Source organism: Callithrix jacchus, chromosome 17 (assembly GCF_049354715.1).
Source record: "Callithrix jacchus isolate 240 chromosome 17, calJac240_pri, whole genome shotgun sequence".
Lineage (NCBI taxonomy): Eukaryota > Metazoa > Chordata > Mammalia > Primates > Cebidae > Callithrix > Callithrix jacchus.
In genome coordinates this window covers 50617936-50635939 of record NC_133518.1, presented here as the reverse complement: position 1 = coordinate 50635939, position 18004 = coordinate 50617936, and the positions used below count along the sequence as shown (strand labels likewise).

The window sequence follows — 18004 nt, the reverse complement described above, 5'->3', positions numbered from 1 at the left end:
GTCTTGATACTGAAAGTAGCATGAAAGCTTCATTCACTAGGACCTTCTGACAACCAGCAGTATATTTGACAGACTAGCACTGGGCACCAAATGGCGGTTTGTAGATGATGGGTGGGAAAAGGGCTGCTTGAAGGAATGAATGAATGTTAGAGAGAAGATCTCAAATCAAAGAAGTTCAGACCAAGAAGAAATAAAACCCAGGTGTTGAAGTGGGGCTTAGAAAAGGAGGGAAGGCCAAGGAAAAGTTAAGGGCCATGGTACCATGGGAAGGGCTCAGGGCCAGCAGGGAGGAGCCTACATTCTGTTGACCTTGATGTCTGGCTTGCTGTGATTTCAGCAGTAGCCTTCAGTTTTCTGAGCCCCAGTTTCCTCAACTATAAATTGAGTTATCTCCACCCAATGACATTAAAGTCTCCTTTCAGCCTTTAATTTCAGAATCCACGGAATCACAGACTCCACAGAATCATGAACTCACAGGCCATGAGGGCAACAGTTACAGGTAGAGGGCAGGGAGAAGGGCCTCTTGGAAATTTTGACTTTAGAAAGGGTGTCTCGAGCCCAAAGATATTGGGACCTTACATCTTCACTGAATGCGCTGCTTTTCTGGAGCTGGGTTTCAGAATCCCAGTTCCTGCGCCAATTTCCCAGACAGCCTAGGAGAAGCCTCAGCATCCTCTGTACTTCTTTAATGTTCCTCATTGTAATTACAGTTGTGCCAGGCACTGTGCTATGTTCCGTATATGCATAATTTCATTTTGTCCTTACAGCAGCCTGTAGGGTAGACTATACTTTATTATGCTGCAGATAGGTAGAGAGGGCTTAGAAAGGTTAAGTGGCACAACCTAAATTGTTCAGCTGGGAGGTGGTAGAGGTTGGACTTGAACCCCCAGTTAAGCTTGTCTCCAATTTCCACACTCTTACTACAGCATCAGGCTGCACAAGTCTCAAGGTTTGCAAAAGCGAGTCCCTTCCCGCCCGGCCCATTTACAGAAATGTCAGGAAGATTAATTATACATCCCATTTGACACTTTTAATTTCTTTATAATTTATAGCCTACTTACTTTCAAAAATGGATCTGAGGCACCTCAAAATACTAAAACAAGCTGGGTATGGTGGATCACATCTGTAATCCCCACATTTTGAGAGGCTGAGGCAGGAAGATTACTTGACCCCAGAAGTTCAAGTCCACCCTGAGTGACATAGTGAGACCCCAGTCTCCACAAAAAATAAAAATAAATTCACCAAGGGCAGTGACATGAACCTGTAGTCACAGCTACTCAGGAAGCTAAAGTGGGAAGATCACTTGAATCCAAAACTTTGAGGCTGCAGTGAAGTATGACTCTGCCACTGCTCTCCAGCTTGGGCAATAGAGTGAGATACTGTCTTTACAAAAAAAAAGAAAATATTAAAACACATCATATAGGACAGTTTTTAAAAATTAAAACATACACACACAAATGGAGGTCTAAAAAAATCACAAAAAATAAGACTCATAGTCTAGTTAACAGTAATGTACCAATTTCAGTTTCCTAGTTTGTTATTGTACTGTGGCTACATAAGATGTCTTTTGGGGGGAAATCTGGGTTTAGTGTACATGACACTTTTCATATTATTTTTGCAACTCTCTCTGAGTCTATTATTAATTCAAATACCAAGTTTTTAAAAAATATATAAATAGAGATTGAGGAAAGATGGAATGATTTATGGCAACTTTCTATGAGTCTATTACTATTTCAAATAACAAGTTTTGAAAGTTTATAAATAGATCTATAGACAGAGATTGAGAAATATGGAATAATTTAACAAATAAATTTGTACCAGAAACCTGTGATGTCGTGTCAGAAGCTATGAGCCCCTCACCCCAATGTGTTTCCTCTTCTTCCTGGGCTCATAGCTAGACTGTATTTTCAACTTCCTTTGAATTAAGAATGTCCACATAGCTAAGTTCTGGCCAACAGAATGTGGGGAGTGAATGGGTACTATTTTCAGGCCTAACCTATAAAAACTTTTCAAGTGCCTTCTTCCATGCTCTTTCCCTTCCCACTAACTGAGGATAGAAGATTTCCAGATTCTAGGAATTGGTAAAGCTACAATGAAGAAGCTTGAGTGCCTGATCACAGTGTGAGGGAGAGCTGTCTGTGACTTTCCACCTCGGACTGTTGAATGGGCAAGAAATAGGCCAGGCACGGTGACTCATACCTGTAATCCCAGCACTTTGGGAGGCCAAGACAGGAGGATCACTTGAGCCCAGGAGTTCAAGACCAACCTGGTGAATGTGGAAAAATCCTGTCTCTACTAAAAAATATAAAAAATAGCCAGGTGTGGGGGCATGTATCTGTAATCCGAGCTACTCAGGAGGCTGAGGCAAGAGAATTGCTTGAACCAGAAAGGCGGAGATTGCAGTAAGTCAAGATTGCTCCACTGCACTCTAGCCTGGGCAGCACAGCAAGACTCTGTCTCGAAATAAACTTCTAGTAATTTCAACCACTCTTTGCACATCCTCTTTGTACTCTTAAAGCATATTGAGATCCTAAAAAGTTTTGTGTATGTAGGCTATATCCATTGATATTTACTGTACTAGAAATAAAAACTGAAGAAAATAAAATGTTTATTAATTCATTGAAGAAAAATAAACCATTACACATTGACATAAATAACAAATTTTATTTTTTAAAAAACTATATTTTTCCCCCAAATTACATTTTTGCTAATCTCTTTAATGTCTAGCTTAAAATGGAGACAGCTAGATTCTCACATCTGCTTCTGCATTCAATCTGTAAGATAAATTGCTTTGGTTTATGTACACGAAAAAAAGAACTCCAGCCCCACACAGATATGTAGTAGAAAAAGAGGAGTATTTTAAAAGCTTTTTCCAGATAATTGTGGATATTCTTCTTTGATATTACATCTAAACCGGACAAGTGATTATTTCCTCACGGTTAGTTTTGCAATGAGAAATCTGAAATCCTATCAGTGAACTTTCCATGTTGCGTTACCTCAAAAGCCGTTGGTTTATCTTATACTTTGAATGGACCTTTTACCCATACATGATTTTGTAACATCATCCTTTGGTCATTTGGAAAATAATATTTCACTGAATTACACAGATCTTCCAAGTGTTAACACGTTTTATTATGTAATACCAATTTGAAAAGCTTATATTTGTTAATATCACCACCAACAGTATCAGAAGTCCTCAGACAGTGGGAAGATGGAAAGTTCATAATGGTAGATGCAAGTCATCCAAAATTCTAATTTTCATCTGAAAGCTTGAATATTATTATTAGCAATAAATATTGTCAACTCATTTTCCTTTAAGTGACAGGCTCACTTTGTTCAAGAAAATGTCTGCCCAGTACTCAACCCTGAATAACGATAGTGAGTCTGTCAGTCATTCTTTCAAGTAAAACATAAGTTCCATGAAAAAGCATCTAGTTCATTCAGCTCACAACTCCATTGTGTAAGTGCTTTCCCCCAAGACAACCATTGCATACTTCAGTGTGCAACAGCCGTGCTTTGTGCATATGTCCCATTCTGGTTCACAGAGTGTCAAAAACATGGACATTCAAGAGTAGTAATTTAATAACATCAATCATTTTTACTGCTCATCGAAGATCTTCTTAAGTGAAACTGCTGTTTCTTTTTAAATTTATTTTTCTCTTTATTTTGTAGAGACAGAGTTTCACTATATTGCCCAGGCAGGTCTCAAAATTCTAGGCTCAATTAATGCTCCTGCCTTGGCCTCCCAAAGTGCTGGAATTACTCCCAGCTTTCAACCCCCTTGAAAGTGCCATGATTGGCATTTCTGTAGGCCAGATCTTACAGTAGAAACCACAGCCACTCAGTTGGAAACTTAAATGCAATGGGAGTAACTGGGATATCAGGAGCCAAATGGTGGCACTCAACTAACAAAGGCAAGCTGCGCATAGTCACCATAATGGACAGAGAGTCAAAGCAGCAATCAGAACGGTCTGACTTGGCCAGGCATGTTGGCTCAAGCCTGTAATCTCAGCATTGTGGGAGGCCGAGGTGGGCGGATTACCTGAGATCAGGAGTTTGAGACCAGCCTGGCCAACATGGTGAAACACTGTCTCTACTAAAAATACAAAAATTAGCCAGGCATGGTGGTGGGCACTTGTAATCCCAGCTACTTGAGAGGCTGAGGCAGGAGAATCACTTGAACCCGGCAAGCAGAGGTTGCAGTGAGCCAAGATCACACCATTGAACTCCAGACTGGGCAACAAGTCTCAAAAAAAAAGAAAAACAGAATGGTCTGACTTGTGTAGACTATGATACTGGCCAGTTAATTGTGGAGTTTTTAGAATTAAAATAGTAGGAAGCCTACTAAATTCTTACCTAATTTGTATAAGCAGAAATCTTCCAAGTCAAGTCAATAAGTCAAACTTGAATCATAAAAACAGAATCATGGCCTCCCAATCAATTCCCAGACTTGAGCCAGTTTAAAGACCCAGAAGCCCTTGAATGGAGAGGCTAGGTGCTCTCAAGGAAGGACCCTGGTACACTACCAAAAATGTATATTGTTAATATTTCTCTCAGCTTCCCCTAAAGGGACTTATAGCATTTTGCCAGGGTAACTGCACTGGGGAAAAGGAAATAGTCAGACATTTCAGCGACCACTGGAAACTGGCTTTAGACTGACAATGACTCCAGGAGACCCAAACATCACTGTGGCCCTCTGGTCAGGGTAGGGGCTTCCAGAGGTCAGGTGATTAATAGAGTTTTGTCTCAGGTCTGACTCACAGTGGGTCCAGTGGGTCCTTAAAGCCATCCTGTGGTTACTTCCCCAGCTTCTGAATGCTTAGTGACATAGTACTTAGCAGCTGGCAGAATCCCCACACTAGTTCCCCATCCTGTGGAGTGAAGCTATTACTGTAGGAAAGGCCAAATGGATGCCATTTGAACTGCCTCTACCTTAGAAAATAATAAATTGAAGCAATGCTGCATCCCTAAGGCGACTGCAGATAGTAGTGCCGCTGTCAAGGACTTGAAAGATGCAGGTATAGTTATTCTCACCACATCTGCATTCAACTCTCCTGTTTGTCCTGTGTAGAAGACAGATGGATCTTAGAGAATGACAATGGATTATCAAGGGTTAACTGAGCGAAAACTCCAATTGCAGCTGCTGTATCAGATGTGGTTTCATTTCTTGAGCAAATCGATATATTTCCTGGTACCTGGTATGAAGCTATTGATATGGCAAATGCCTTTTCTCTACACCTGTTAAGGCCCACCAGAAGCAGTTTGCTTACAAAAACCAAATAAGCTCATGAACAAAATGGCCATGGTGGCAGGGATGAAGGTTATTCATGGGCTTAGCAACACGGACTTCCACTCACCAAGGCCAACCTGGCTATGGCCTCGTTGGGACTGAGTACTCAAACTGCCAGCCTCAGAAACCAACACTGAGCCTCTGATAGGGCATCATTCTCAGGGTTGATTAGTCAGCTACCTGGTGGCAGGTTGATTACATTGGACAACTTCCAATCATGAAAGGGGCAGTGTTTTTTCTTATTTCAACAGACACTTACTCTAGATATGGATTTTTTTTTTTGAGACAGAGTCTCACTCTGTCACCCAGGCTGGAATGCGGTGGCGCGATCTTGGCTCACAGCAATGTCTGCCTTCTCAAATTATTCTCATGCCTCAACCTCCCAAGTAGCTGGGATTACAGACGTATACCACCATGCCTGGCTAACTTTTTATTTTTAGTAGAGATGGGGTTTTGCTATGTTGGCCAGGCTGGTCTTGAACTCCTGGCCTCATGTGATTCTCCTGGTTTAGCCTCCCAAAGTGCTGGGATTACAGGTGTGAGCCATGGTGCCCAACCTAGGTAGGGATTTTTACCTTCTCTGTACACAATGCTTCTGCCATAACTACCACCCATAGACTTACAGAATATCTTACCTACTATCATGGTATTCCATACAGCATTGCTTTTGCCCAAGGAACACACTTCAAAGCCAAAGAAGTACAGCAATGGGCTTATCCTCCTGTAATTCACTGGTCTTTCCATGTTCTCCACCATCCTGATGTAGCTGGCTTGATAGAATGATAGGATGGGCTTTTGAATACACTGTTATAGCATGATAGGTGATAAAACTTCACAGAGGCAAGGTTCTCCAAAAGACTGTAAAACCCCTGAATCAGCCTATGGCACTGTTTCTCCCATTGCCAGCATGTAGGGGTCCAGGAATCGAGGGCTGGAAATGAGAGTGGCACCACTCATTATTACCCCTAATGACCAGCTAGCAAAATGTTTGCTTCCTATTCCCATGGCTTTATCTCTGCTGCCCTAGAGGTCTTATTTCCAGAGGGAAGAATGCTTTCACTACAAGACACAACGAAGATTCTGTCGAACTGGAAGTTAAGACTGGTACCCAGCCACTTTGGGCTCCTCGCACCTCCAAGTCAGGAGAGTTATGGTGTTGGTTGGAGTGATTGATCTAGACCACCAAGGAGAAATTGGACTACTACTCTATAACGGAGGTAAGGAGGTTAGTATTTCTGAAATACAGGCGATTTCTTGGGGTGTCTCTTAATATTACCATTCCCTGTGGTTAATGTCAATGGGGAACTATGACAACCCAATCTAGGCAGGACAATGAATGTCCCAGAGCCTTCAGGAATTCATGGGGTTTTGTATTTTTTTTTTCTTTTTTCTTTTTTTGAGATGGTGTCTCGCTCTCTTGCTCAGGCTGGAGTGCAGTGGCACGATCTCAGCTCACCACAACCTCTGCCTTTTGGGTTCAAGCGATTCTCCTGCCTCAGCCTCCTGAGTTGCTGGGATTATAGGCATCCACCACCACGCTGGCTAATTTCTTTGTATTTTTAGTAGAGACAGGGTTTCACCATATTGGCCGGGCACGTCTCAAACTGATTTTGTGATCTGCCCACCTCGGCCTCCCAAAGTGCTGGGATTATAGGCTTGAGCCACCGCGCCTGGCAGGAATTAGTTTTTAGTTATCACGTTAGGTAAAGAATCATGACCAACCAAAGTGCTTGGTGGAAACAAAGAGAATACAGGACAGGTGGTAGAAGATGATAGTTATAAATACCATCTAAGATCACATGACCAGTTACAGAAACGAGGTCTGTAATTGCTGTATTTCCTCCCTCTTTTGTTAGAATATGTTTATGTATATATGCACATTTGTTTTATTTCCTCTCTTATTCTTTTATCATGTAACATAAGATGTATTGACTTTATATCAGTATTTAAGTATTGTTAATTTTATATTATTTAACTTATGGGATATTAGCCCTCCTACAAAGGCATGTCTATAGTTCCTTGTCTTTGGACATGTAAGAATTGGAGGCAAAGAAATGTGGACTGAGAGAAATCTGGGGCCAGCTTGCTCCCCGCAGGCTAAAGATCAACCATCCCACATAGAAGAAAAAAGAAAAAAAAAAGGAAAAGAAAAGAAATACAAAAATTAGCTGGGCATGATAGCACACACCTGTAATCCCAGCTACTTAGGAGGCTGAGGCACGAGAATTGCCTGAACCAGGGAGACAGACAGAGGTTTTAGCGAGCCACGATCATGCCACTGCACTCCAGTCTGGATGACAGAGCAAGACTCCCTCTCAAAAACAAAAAACAAGCATACTGATCCACTAGCTCTCAAACCTGGCCAGCCATCAGAATCACCGAGAGGGCTTGTTAAAACAAAGATTGTTGCCTTGGTGCAGTGGCTCGTGCCTGTAATCTCACCACTTCGGAAGGTGAGAGGATTGCTTGAGCCTGGGAGTTTGAGACCAACCTTGGCAACACAGTGAGACCTCGTCTCTATTTAAAAAACAAAATTAGCCAGGCATGGTGGTGCGCACCTGTGGTTCCAGCTACTGTGAAGGTTGAGGTGGGAGGATTGCTCGAGCCCAGGAGTTTGAGGTTCCAGTGAGCTATGATTGTGCCACTGCACTGCAACCTGAGCAACAAAATAAAACCCTGTCTCAGAACAATAACAAAAACAAAATAAACAAAACATAAATTGCTAGCCTCTCATCCCCAGCATTTATTATTCAGTAGGTCTAGAGTAGACCTCAAGAATTTGCATTTTAACCAGGTGTGGTGGCTCACACCTATAATCCCAGCACTTTGAGAGGCTGAAGCAGGATAATTGCTTGAGCCCAAGAGTTCAAGACCAGCCTGGGCAACATAGTGAGACCTTCTCTCTACAAAAAAAAATTAAAAAAGAAGCCGAGTAGGCCAGGCACGGTGGCTCACACCTCTAATCCCAGCACTTTGGGAGGCTGAGGCGGGTGAATACCTGAGGTCAGGAGTTCAAGACCAGCCTGACCAAAAAGGTGAAACCCATCTCTACTAAAAATACAAAAATTAGCCAGGCATGGTGGCAGGTATGTGTAGTCCCAGCAACTTGGGAGGCTGATGCAGGAGAATTGCTTGATCCCGGGAGGCAGAGGTTGCAGTGAGCTGAGATTGTGTCACTGCACTTCAGCCTGGGCAATGGAGCAAGACTGTCTCAAAAATAAAAAATAAAAAAATAAGCCAGATGACATAGCAAGACATACCAGATTACACGTGGTATGCACGTGTAATCCCAGCTACTCGAGAGGCTGAAGTGGGAGGATTGCTTGAACCCAGGAGGTCCAGGTTGCAGTAAGTCATGATCTCATCACTGTACTCTAGCCTAGGTAACAGAACAAGAACCTATCTCAAAAACAAAACAAACAAAGATTTGCATTTCTAATAAGTTTCCATGTGATGGTAATTGGTAATACTGCTGGTCCAAGAACCACACTTTGCAGTTCACTCAAATCTGTTACGTGCTATTATCTCATTAAACCTCCCCAGAACACTGTGAAGTAGTGTCAGTATCCTCATTTTTCGCATGAGGAAAGTAGAGTTCAGAGAAATTTCAGAACTCGCCCTGGCTTCACAGGTAGTGAATGGCAAAACGAAACTCTCAGTTTTCCCACTATTTCAAACTGCCCCCAGATACTTCCTGGAAAAGCTGACCAAGAATACGATCTGAGCTGGTCGATGTTGTCAGAATCTCTAGAGCTTGGAAGTAAGCAGGCCTGGAGACATTACTTAGGGTCACATGCTACTAAAAGAATAGAATGAGAACACATGGACACAGAAAGGGGAGTACGAAACACTGGGGTCTATTGGGGGGAAAAGGGGAGGGCCAGTGGGAGGGGGAGGTGGGGAGGGATAGCCTGGGGAGAAATGCCAAATGTGGGTGAAGGGGAGAAGAAAAGCAAAGCACACTGCCATGTGTGTACCTACGCAACTGTCTCGCATGCTCTGCTCATGTACCCCAAAACCTATAATCAAATAAAAATTTTAAAAAAATAAAAAAATAAAAAAAAAAAAGAATAGAATGGTTAACAGAACGATTTAAAAAGGACCCAGAACAGAGGCATCAATGACCCTCACCAAAACTCCCTGATCCCCTGAAGCTAACCCAGAATGCAAAAAAATCCCAATGCAACCAACACCTCTACTTCCTCCTTTAATAATGACAGAGACCGAGTTCAAATCAGATCCTCATCTGACTTTCTCCCTTCACCTTTTCATGAGCCTCCTGCCACATTAATTTAATACAAGAAACAATTCTATGACAATGTGTAAGAGTAAAGACTTCAAACTCAAGTTTATGTTCTCACGTGAATAAAGGAGTACTATTTTCCTGTTGAATTTTTGTCATCTAAAAGACTCTAATTCAGACATAAATTACCAACTTAAGAAATGAGAGAGGGCCAGGCACCGTGACTAATGCCTATAATCCCAGCACTTTGGGAGGCTGAGGCGGGCAGACCACCTGTAGTCAGGAGTTTGAGATCAGCCTGGCCAACATGGTGAAAGCCTGTCTTTACTAAAAATAAAAAAACCTAGCCAGGCGTGGTGGTGCATGCCTGTAATCCCAGCCTCTTGGGAGGCTGAGACAGGAGAATTACTTAAACCCAGGAGGCAGAGGTTGTAGTGAGCCAAGCTTGTGCCACTGCACTCCAGTCTGTGTGACAGAGTGAGACTCTGTCACAAAATAAAAAAAAGAAAAGAAAAGAAATGAGAGAGAAGGCCGGGCATGGTGGTCCACTCCTGTAATCCCAGCACCTTGGGAGGCCAAGGCAGGTGGATTACTTGAAGTCAGGGGTTCGAGACCAGCCTGGCCAACACGGTGAAAGCCCATCTCTACAAAAATTAGCAGGGCATGGTGGTGTGCACCTGTAATCCCAGCTACTCAGGAAACTAAGGCAGGAGAATCACCTGAACCCAGGAGGAGGAGGCTGCAGTGAGCCGAGATCACACCACTGCACTCCAACCTGTGCAACAGAGCAAGACTCCATGTCAAATAAACAAAAAAAAGAGGAAATAATGGAGGAGATATCACAAAGACTAAAAGGATAGTAAGGAAAATTCAAGAACAATTTGTGCCAATATCTTTGACAACTTAGATGAAATGGACAAATTCCTTGAAAGACAAAAACTACCAAAGCCACTCGAGAAGAAATAAATAACCTAAATAGACCTATAACTGTTAAAGAAATGGAATGTATAGTTTAAAACCTTTCCACAAATAAATATCCAGATCCAGATGGCTTCACATGTGAATTCTACCAAACATGTAAGGAAGAAATTATACCAATACTACACAAATTCTTCTGAAAAATCTAGGGAGGGATTACTTTCCAACTAATTCTATGAGGCTAAAATTATACTGAAATTAAAAGACTGGTTCAAGGCCAGGCACAGTGACTCACAACTGTAATCCCAGCACTTTGGGAGGTCAAGCGGGGTGGATTGCCTGGACTCCGGATGTTTGAGACTGGCCTGGGCAACACGCAAAACCCCATCTCTACAAAAAAATACAAAAACTTAGCTGCACATGGTGGCCCATGCCTGTAGTCCCAGCTACTCAGGAGGCTGAAGTGGGAAGATCACCTAAACCTAGTGGTTGAGGCTGCAGCGTGCCACGATTGCGCCACTGCACTCCAGCCTGGGGAATTTCAAACTTATCTAAAAGGAAATAGAATACCACAAATCTCCCTTACCCGGTCCCAACAAACAACTATCAATGTTCTATTCATTCATACCTCCAACTGCTTCCTCTATCACAAATTATTTTGAAGCAAATCTTACCCATTGTATCATTTTACCCATAAATGTTTCATTCTGTATCTCTGAAACTTTGTCTCTAGACCTCAGCACTACTGACATGTGGGCTAAATAATTCTTCGTTGTGGGGACAGTCCTGCGCGTCGTAGGACATTCAGTAACATTCCTGGTCTCTACCCACTAGACACCAATCACACACCTCGCTCCCCACCCTCAAGTTTTGACAACCAAAAATGACTCCAGAAATCTCCTATAACGGTGTGGAGGCAAAATGTGAAAACTGAAAAACGCTGCTGTAATAGATAAGGACTCTTTCTTTAAAAACATACACATGATACTATTCTCACACCTTAAAAAAACATACTTTTTTTTTGAAACAGAGTCTTACTCTGTTTCACCCAGGCTGGAGTGCAATGGCATGGTATCAGCTCACTGCAACCTCCGCTTTCCAAGTTCAAATGATTCTCCTGCTTCAGTCTCCAGAGTAGCTGGAATTACAAGCATGCACCACCATGCCTGGCTAATTTTTGTATTTTTAGTAGAGACAGGGATTCACCATGTTGGCCAGGCTGCTATCAAACTCCTGACATCAGGAGTGCCATGGCCTCTCAAAGTGCTGGAATTACATGAGTGAGCCACTGTGCCTGGCTTAAATTCTTGTATTAAGAGAAATTACCTCTTATAAGCAATGTCATTAGTAATGGTTGCCCTCAAGGTTGAGATGAACAAGATTCTGAAGCTTTGTCCAAGTCCAATGGAAAGAGTGCCAAGATTTTTTTTAAGATGGGGGGTCTTGCTATGTTGGCCAAGTTGGCCTTGAACTCCTGGACTCCAGCAATCCTTTTGCCAAGGCCTCCCAAAGTGTTAGGATTACAGGTGTGAGCCACTGCGCCTAGCCAAGACTGATGATTGATGTCTGCCATGGGCATGTGATGGGGCAGTGCCAGTAATTTCCGTCCCTAATCTAGTCCATTCCCCTCTTTTTGAATTAAAGACTCAGTAGAAAGAAATGAGATCACTAAGTGTGGTTTTCAGAGTACTGAGTGTGGCTATGGAATCAGGGCGGATTCCGAATCAAAGTGGGATTTTTCTTTTTTGTTTTTAATAATTCCAAGTGTTGACAAAGTGCAAGAGAAGGGACATGTTCAGATATTATTTGTGAGAATATAAATTGGCTCAACTTTTCCAGAGAACAATTTGACAATATATAACAAAAACCTTAAAAGTATGCTTACACTTTGACCTACAAATTCCACTGCCGGGAATTTATTCCAGGGATGTGCAGATAGACTTAGGGAAGATTATTCACTGCCAGGTCTATAATGATAAACAATTGCAAACAATCTAAGGGTTTGACTATAGGGGATTAGCTAAACACAGAATGCTCGCCAACTGATGACCCTGCAGACATTTGAATATTACAAAACACGTGAGGACTTGGAAAGATGTTTGTGACATACAGGGAAGTAAAAACAAGCAAGTTTGTATATTCAGTACGTCTGACTTACTGAATATATTTCAGTATATGGCTATATATATTTACTGAATATCAAGCAAGTATATTGAGTAAATCTTACATTCTATTTTTTAAAAAAATTTTCCACACAAGGCCGGGCGCAGTGGCTCACGCCTATAATCCCAGCACTTTGGGAGACCGAGGCAGGTGGATCATGAGGTCAAGAGATCGAGACCATCCTGGTCAACATGGTGAAACCCCGTCTCTACTAAAAATACAAAAAATTAGCTGGGCATGGTGGCGCGTGCCTGTAATCCCAGCTACTCAGGAGGCTGAGGCAGGAGAATTGCTTGAACCCAGGAGGCGGAGGTTGCCGTGAGCCAAGATCGTGCCATTGCACTCCAGCCTGGGTAACAAGAGCAAAACTCCATCTCAAAAAAAAAAAAAAAAAGTCCACATAAATATATGCATGGTAAAAAAAAAAAAAGATCATAATAAATATCCAAACTATAAACAAAGGTTGTTGCCAGCTAGTTAAATGAGAAATTTATATTTTCTTCCTTTTGTTTTTCTGGCTTTTTCTTTCTTTCTTTCTTTCTTTCTTTTTTTAAGACATAGTCTTGCTCTGTCACCCAGGCTACAGTACAGTGGTGGGATCTTGGCTCACTGCAATCTCCACCTCCCAGGTTCAAGTGATTTTCCTGCCTCAGCCTTCCAAGTAGCAGGGATTACAGGTGCCTGCCACCAAGCCTGGCTAATTTTTATATTTTTAGTAGAGACAAGGTTTCGCCATGTTGGCCAGGCTGGTCTCGAACTCCTGACCTCAAGTGATCCATCCAACTCAGCCTCCCAAGGTGTTGGGATTACAGGCGTGAGCCATCGCACCAGGCTTATACTTTTCTATGAGGAATCCCATATTATTTTTTAGGGGAAAAGATATTTAATAATAATGCTTTTAATTAGGCTTGCCAGATAAAATGTATCATGGGACATACTTACACTAAAATATTATTTATTATTTATATAAAATTTAAATTTAGCTGAGTGTCCTCAGTTTTTCTTTACTAAATCTGGCAAGCCCACTTTTAATGTGAAGGAATAAAAGAGAGATCTGGATGCTGGAACCCAGTGGGCTGGCCCCTGTGAAGACAGGCGAAGAACTATTATTCCAAGTCTTTTAAACAAGGAAAACAGGATTTTGGTCAACTAAGAAGGGGAAAATCAATTTGAAAGCCACGTAGTCCTTGTCTCAAACCTGGAGTCTACTACCACCATCACCACCACCACCACCACCATCCCACCTCACTCCCCTCCTCGCATCCTGACCCGGGTGTCCTGGAGCAAGTTACTTCTTTCACCCCATTATCAGGAATAGCGCGTTTCTCGCAAGGATTAAATGAGAACATGTGTGTAAAGGCACCTTGTAAATTGCAAACTGCCAAACAGCATGTTATTATCATGTTAGTAAATTACACACACAAGGACATGTCAAACAGGAACAAAACATCTGCCGCAGACATCCACAGAATTGTTCCTTGCAGCACATTTTGGATGGCTCTCTGAGGTCAAAACAATTCAAGGTTTAGTCACTCCAGTGCTGAACCCATATATTAACATCTAGCCAAATTGTTCTGGGATCCTATTTATAGCTGCACTGATCATTAAATGTTGTTGGAACATTTTGCCGCAAGTCAGTTGTTAAATTGCTTGGTGAGTCGTGTGCAACGCGTGGCTCAGGGGAAGTCTGTGTGGTTTACGAGTTTGGCAGCTCATAACTCCAGGGCCTCACCTTATCCTCACACACTAGTCCTGGTCACCTTGGAAACTGCCCTATTCTAGATGCAGAGCACAGGACGCCCTGGCTGACATGGAATTAATCAGCAGTCGCCTTCTCTGCTGGGCTCTGTTACTGGAAAAACGTCAGTGCCTCTCAAGCCACTTTAAGGAGGATCCATGGCAGAGTTTTAAGGATCTTCCAGGGAAAATTAATATAAGAGGATTGGGTTTATGAGAAAATGGAAAAATAAAACAAGAGAGAAAGAAATTAAGTTAGAAAGAAGAAAAGACAGAAAGAAGAAGAAAGAAAAAATTAAGGAGAAGAAAAAATCAGGGGTTTATTAGTTCATTTTACAGATAAAGAAACTGAAACCCAAGGTTTCAAAACTTATGTATCAGAGCTGTGTTTCAAATTCAAGATAAATAAAATTTCTTCAGGAGAAAAACTTATCCCCAAGAAGAATGAATTTTACAGATGTCCAGATATAAGGACATCATCTGTGTTTATGTCCTTCAGCTAGAGAGTAAATTCCATGAAAATATATGGAATATATATTTTTCACTGGATGGACACTTTTTAAAGTGAAAAGGCTCAAAGCCAGCAAAGTGTGTTATTAAAACTCTAGCCTGCAAACATGGTTGGTGACAACAAAAAGCAATTTGTAATATGTAACAGGAATCATAAAAATGTTACTAGTTTTGTTCAAGTTACTGTTGCTTCTAACAAATTACCCTAAAATTTAGCAGCTTAAAATAACCATTTAATGATATCCATGGATTCTGTGCGTCAGGACTCCAGACAAGGCACAGTGGGGTAGCTTGTCTCTGCTCCTCACTGAGTAGAGCTTCAGCTGGGAAGGCTCTATGGCTAGGAGGACTCTATGGCTGGGAGGACTCTATGGCTAGGAGGACTCTATGGCTGGGAGGACTTAATGGCTGGCATTGGAACCATCCAAAGGCTCGATGGGCTGAAAAATCGCAGATGGCTGCTAGTTGGTGCTAGCTGTTGGCCAGGAGCTCAACTGGACTATTCTGGGGAGCATCTATCTGTGGCCTCTCTAGCATGGTGGTCTCAAGGTAGTTCAACTTCGTGGCTGACTCTCCCAGAAGAAAGAATCAGGCAGCAGCTGCATGGCCTTTTCTGACACACAGTATCACTTTCACTGCATTCTCTCAATTGAATCAGTCACAACTGGACACAATAGCTTCGGTCTGTAATCCCAGCACTTTGGGAGGCCAGAGCAGGAGGATCGCTTGAGTGCAGGAGTTCAAGACTAGCCTCAGCAACACAGGGAGAGCCTGTCTCTATAAAAAAAAAAAAATGAAAATGAAAATGAAAATTATCCAGGTGTGGTGGTGTGCATCCATAATCCCATCTACTCAGGAGGCTGAAACAGGAGGATCACTTAAGCCCAGGAGGTCGAGGCTGCAGTAGGCCATGATGGTGCTGTTGCACCTTAGCCTGAGTGACAGATACAGACCTGTCTTAAAATCAAAATAAAAATTGTTTTTAAAAGTGTTGAATATTGGCTGGGCACAGTGGCTCACACCTATAATTCCAGCACTTTGGGAGACTGAGACAGGCGGATCACCTGAGGTCAGGAGTTTGAGACCAGTCTGAACAACATGGTGAAACTCCATCTCTATTTAAAAAAAAAAGACCCAAAACCTAAAATGCAATTAAAAAAAAAAAAGTTTAAAAAAAAAAAGAAAAAAATTAGCCAGATGTGGTAGTGCAAGCCTGTAGTCCCAGCTACTTGGGAGGCTGAGGCAGAACTGCTTGAACCTGGAGGTGGAGGTTGCAGTGAGCTGAGATCATACCACTGCACTCCAGCCTGGGTGACAGAGTGAGACTCTGTCTCAAAAAAAAAAGTGTTGAATATTGTATGTAATTTTTTGACTACTGTACTAAATGTGTATTGCTCTTACATCACATAAAGTTGAAAAATTGTAAGCCAAGCCACTGTAAATCAGGGTCCATCCACATACATGTATGTTGGGGTCCGGCCCGTCTGCCGGGAGGCTACTGACCTGCAGGAGTCCCCAAGATCGCCAACGTAGATGTCTCATTCAACCTGAGGGAGAGAGTGCGTGGAAGTGAAAGAAAAAAGAAAAGCGGAGTCTGGAGGGCTGGCTTAGGCTAATGTCCAAGCAGCAATTTTATTTTTGCAATATGTTCCATTATATACTTTTCTGAAGTTAATGTTGTTTACACCAGATCAACATACTTCAGCTACAGTAAGCAAGTTATGCCCACTAAGTTACGCCCAGTAAGTAAGTTAAGCCCAGTAAGTCAGTTACGCCCAGTAAGTTACGGTAAGTAAGTTATGCCCAGCAGGTAAGTTACACCCAGTAAGTACTTAACAATTGTAAATACTTAAGGTAAGCAAGTTACAGTTATGCCCAGTAAGTTATGGTAAGTAAGTTACAGTTACACCCAGTAAGTTACGGTAAGTAAGTTACCAAGTGTAAATACTTAAGTTAATATTTTACAATGAAGGTAACAAGGGTCCAAAATGAACACAATCAAGCAATAAACCATAAGGAGCCGAAAGTGGACACAATGCCTCCCAAGTCCTCATATCCATAAAGTAATGTCTGTTAATTATTTTGAATAGCATAGTCCCTCTCTCGGTTCCTGCTTTCCCTCAGCTCAACTCCCCCAACCGGGGATCTGTGTCTGGGCTCAAGCTCACTGTATGGTGAGGCCCATTTCCTAGGGGCCTCACATGGGAGCAATCCCCACAGATCCTTCACATGTAAGGTCAAAGACTGAGAGAAAACACAAAATGAAAACAGTTGCTGTTTACAGGACTGGAATTATAGGTGACTTTTTTCTCCCTTCTTTGTGTCAGAATTACCATTGTTTATCTTCTTTATAATAATTTCTAAAATTTTCAAAGTCTAGGATAAAAAAAACAGGCAGAGAAAAGAAGAGCATCAGGGAGAGGATGAGTAGGGAGCATATCAGTCAGCTATTGTTATGTAACAAACCACCCCAAAACTGCATAACTTAAAAAATTATTATTGATTGTTAAGCTCACTTGTGTGAATCAGTTGAGGTGTGGCCAATCTACACTGAACTTAGAACCCTATGGTTGGTTGGAGGATCTTCTCTAAGCTGGGCTTGTCTGGGGCAGCTCTGTTCCCCATGTTTCCTAATGGGCTATGGGGAGCCATATTCTTCTCATGGTGATGGCAGAGGTGTACAAAGATAAGCAGAAACACATGTGGTCTCTCGAGATCTAAGAGCAGAACTTGTGTGTCCATTTCTGCATTGTTGATATAACCAAACCCAAAGTTTAGGGCAGGTGGCATTCATAGAGAGAAAACCCCGCTAAAGTTACATTGCAGAGGATGTGGATACAGGGAGGGATGGTAAATATGGGCCACTAACATCATCTATCAATAGGAAGGAAAAGGAAAATGAGAGACTGGACAGGATGAGAGGCAGTTCAAGGGAGGAGGTTCAAGGACACAGGGGATAACAGCTATTCTCTCATACTCCACAAACCAGACCCCAACACACACACACACACATGTGCACATGCACACACACATGCACACACACAAGAGAGAGAGAGAGAGACAGAGAAAGAGAAAGAGAGAGAGAGAGAGAGAAGCATCTAGTCTGAACAACGCAGTGAAACCTAATATCAATTTGTTTATCC

The 18004-nt window shown here is 42.2% G+C and overlaps 1 non-coding gene across 1 annotated transcript; it reads left to right on the top strand.

Annotated features, from left to right (window-relative positions):
- The first annotated feature begins 7280 nt into the window (after positions 1-7280).
- On the top strand, positions 7281-7411 carry LOC118149063 (small nucleolar RNA SNORA38). The gene has a single exon (XR_004736229.1). It is a non-coding gene; the product is annotated as a small nucleolar RNA SNORA38 (small nucleolar RNA).
- Positions 7412-18004: the final 10593 nt, after the last annotated feature.